The sequence below is a fragment of the Vulpes lagopus genome, chromosome 2, assembly GCF_018345385.1.
Source record: "Vulpes lagopus strain Blue_001 chromosome 2, ASM1834538v1, whole genome shotgun sequence".
Classification (NCBI taxonomy): domain Eukaryota; kingdom Metazoa; phylum Chordata; class Mammalia; order Carnivora; family Canidae; genus Vulpes; species Vulpes lagopus.
The window spans coordinates 10,113,157-10,117,369 of record NC_054825.1 but is presented as its reverse complement, the minus strand read 5'-3'; positions in this window follow the sequence as shown (position 1 = coordinate 10,117,369).

Below are 4,213 nucleotides of genomic sequence, written 5' to 3'. Positions count from 1 at the left end.
CTGGGCTACATTCATCTATAGACTCCAGAAGATTGCACAGAAAGTCCTGATAAAGCCAGGGAGGAAATATGGTCAGCCAGATGGCAGAGGCCTCCCCGACTCAAGCTGACGTCTACACAGCCTTCCTGCCTGGGCTGTTCCTTGTGTCCCTCAGCTCCTGATCAAAACATACCCTGCATTCTGGCAGAAAAACACAGTTGAAGGACACCTGGGTAGCTCAGTGGTTGAGTGTCTGCCTTCGGCTCAGGTCCTGGGATCAAGTCCTGCATCGGGCTCCCCACAGGGAGCCTGCTTCTCCCTCTGCCCATGTCTCTGCCTCTCTCTCTGTATCTCTCATGATTATATACATAAAATCTTTTTCAAAAAAATTTTAAAAAGGGATCCCTGGGTGGCGCAGCGGTTTGGCGCCTGCCTTTGGCCCAGGGCACAATCCTGGAGACACGGGATCGAATCCCACATCGGGCTCCCGGTGCATGGAGCCTGCTTCTCCCTCTGCCTGTGTCTCTGCCTCTCTCTCTCTCTCTCTCTCTCTCTGTGACTATCATAAATAAATAAAAGTTAAAAAAAATTTTAAAAAAAACATAGTTGAGATAGATGAATGGGGAAGATGAGGAAAAGCATTCGAATGGTAACTTCTGCAAGTTCTGAAAATATTCCTCCTGGGAAAGCCTTGGAGAGAGAAAGCACATTTTGATCCAAAACATGACCTCTTTGGAATCCACAGAGTTCCGGATAACCCACGGATCCACAAGGCCCCTTACTAGTGTGTCCACTCCCTTCTGTCTCCTTCACCAAAAGACTGCACAACGAGGCTCAAATACTGAGAACTTACCTGGAGCAAGATCCAGAGGAAAACTGGGGCGGCACCAGCCCAGAGAAAGAATATAATTTGGAAATACTGCTGCTCCTACGAGGAGAACAAGTGGTCATTTTGCCACGTGAAAAACATTGGTTTCTTGCAACTCATCACAGAGATCATCCTGACTGGGCCAGACCTTGTCATTGTCCCGGAGGTCTAACAGCCTCCCCATGACAATGGGAGCTGATCTCTGAGCAGGCCCAAGGGGGTTCAGGCTGCACACCCACAGGGCAGGGAAGGCTAAACCAGCTGGAAAAAGGTAGAGCCGCGCCGTGCGTGCGGTAAGCAGAGTGCAGACAAGTGTGGATAATTTTAACTCCGAATACAGCTGCACTGACCACTAAACTGTCGCCTCCTATCGAGCTTGTAACTGAGAAACCACAATTATCCTTTAGAGCACATTTACGAGGAAGCACAGGGGAGCCCGGGGCGTTATGGGGGAGCCTATTTAGAGCAGGTGGGTTGGGGCAACGCGGGAGGATTGTCACCTGTACCTCCCTGCAGGGGAGGGGAAGGGAAGCCAGAAGGCAGCTGGGGGGGGGGGGGGGGGGGGGTGGAAAGGAGATGAAGTTGGAGGGGACCAGATGACAGTCACTGACTTCTTTAGAAGTGCCAGCAGCTTCCAAAGACTGATACGTCTTTGAGGCACAGACATAACCCTAGAGTGATTTAAAAAAAAAAAACAACTTGTTTCTCCTCTTTTTTCTTGCCCCTCTTGTACCGGACGAGTTACCCCTCCAGCTCAGGCTGCCTCTTCCCATCCTCTCCAATTTCTAAGCCTCAGGCAGCAACACCTGCAAGTTTATCTGTAGCTCAATCCTATACTGAACAGGAGAAGTATTCCTGACACCTCTGACATGTTTTGGATCATTAAGATAGCGCATCCTTTACATTCTGCAAATTCCTTTAAAACCTGTCCGAAGAAATGATTCACGAGTGCCACCCCCCAGTTTTGGAAGCAAACGTCCTGTTTCCTGTTTCCATATGTCCCCAGTAACTCCCCAGTTTGAACAGGGGAGACAAGGCCGCAAAATTCTCCGCTGCTTTCACCATTACGTGATCTCACTACGTGTTCCCGCTTAAAAACCCTGGCACATGAAAATCCTCACACATTTCAACCGTGTGTGTGTGTGTGTGTGTGTGTGTGTGTGTGTGTGTGTGTGTGTATGTGAGGCAATTTCGAACAGGGAATGGAAGGGGGGTGGTGGGATCAATAAACTAGAGCACTGGTCTATTTCCCATAACCTGAAGACTTAAAGCAGTTTCTACAGATGAAGTCAGGCATTAAAAGTCGACCAACACCAGGCATTTAACAACTCAGGTGACAAGAGAGGAGCTGTCCTCTAAGAGTGCATCATGCAGAATTAGTCTACGGGAACAGGAGACATTTCTATTGATGAGGAAAGTGCCAAGGGTGGAGGTAGAATCACAAGGTGCCAAGAGGCTGGGAGGGGAGCACATGGAACCACAAAAATGATACAGCACCAACCCAGGATCTTATACCCAGCATGCCAGGAGTGTGACGCCGAGCGGCTTCCTTACACAGGGGCTCCTGCTTAGCGTTCCCCGGCAAATTCCACTTTAAGGTCACAAGTCCCTGACATCATAGAAGCAAATAAGATTCATGTGTACTTTGTTCATTCGTACGATCTCTCGTTCGCTCGTGTTTTGTTCACTGGTACATTGCTTTGTGGGAACATATCCACTCCAGGAAGCCAGAAATGTCTGTATTCACATTGAAAACAACAAAATTATCTTTCATGAGATGTTTTCTTCTTTTCATGGGATGAGAGAAGTGAAGTCTTAAGCCCAGCAAGGAATTTCAGCCCCCTTCCCTTCTGACCTCGCTGATACCAGGAGTTTTCAAAATGCACCCCCTGGACCAGCAGCATTAGCATCACCTGGGAACTTGTTCGAAATGCAAATTCTCAGGACCCTAGGCCCCACCAGTCATACCTGACTCATTCAGAGACTCTCTCTGGGGCCAGGCCCCACGGTGCATGTTCACATCAATTCTGCTGGGGATGATCACTGAAGTACGAGAGCCCCTGCTCTCCGTGATCAGACTTCCCTCTTTGGAACATCCACTCCTTATAGACTAACTCTCGCTGCAGTGAGGCCAAGGGAGGGATGGTCCCATAACATGCTCTTGGGTAAATGCTAACAGTTGGGTTTTCCTTTTGGTCTGTTTACGGGTGTGCTTTATTCCCCCCGTTTTATTTGATGGGCGCATGTGGAACCTAAAACAATATTTCTCTATAAACAGTGTCAGCATCTTGCACTGACTTCTTAAAAACTTTTTCAGCCGTTTCAGGCAACAATCCCCCACGTGGCCTTAACACCCAGCACTCTGGTGAATGTTACGATTGTTTTGCAGACAGGAAGTGACTGCAGCATTAACACTATCCAGAAGTGAGTGGTGATAAACTCTGGCACTGCTACAAAAAAAAGGAAAACCAGGCTCAGAGATGCAGGAACTTGAAGAATATATTTTGCAGTTGAGAGGAAAAACGCACACAAACTCAAAACAAAACCGGTTCAAATAAACCTTGTTCCTTGCCATCTATAAACAGAGTAAGTTCAAGGGAGAATCTTTTGGCCCCCAAAAGAGCCATGGAATGAGATAAGATGGGGTTTCTCCTTTATTTTAATGTGTGGATTGCCTTGGCGCCCCATTATGAAGGCATTTCAAATATCCATTAATGGTTTAGTTGACTAAGGCCCCTTCTTCCCTCACTACCATATTGGGTTTATCTGAGCAGAACTTCCTGCTATTATCTTAAGTCTCTGGCAGCTTAATGAAGGCTGTATGTCAGCAAACACTATTTTTTAAAAATTGGAGGATAAACTTACAAGGAGTAAACACTCCTTTAGATGTTAGAGGTCACTCATGCCCCAACTTGACTTGCATGTCTGACACGGCTGCTTCAAGAAATCCACGTGGCTCTGGGCTGTTAAGTCACGTTCACGTAGGACATTCCTCTTCAGGCTTGAAATACGATCCAGTTAATGAATTTACCTTCTTCCCATCCCAGGTACCGGTTGGGATACCCACCGTGAAAATCTCTGTGCTGAACAGTTTCACATCAGTAACATTTTTTACTTCCTATAGGAAAGTCAGGATTTCGGGGGTTTCTTTTCTTCTTCTTCTTCTCTTCTTTTCAAAAGGAACATTCACTGCCAACCTGTTGTGACACATCTGAACTGTTAGACCTGACCATGTTTTCCAGGAGCAATAACTGGAATTCTCTGTAACCCAGCTAAACTCCTTTTGACGAGTTCAGGGGAATTGGTGTGTTTGTGTTGGCTTGCTGGGCCTTTAGGGCTCATAGACTTAGGCCACTCCGGCACAGA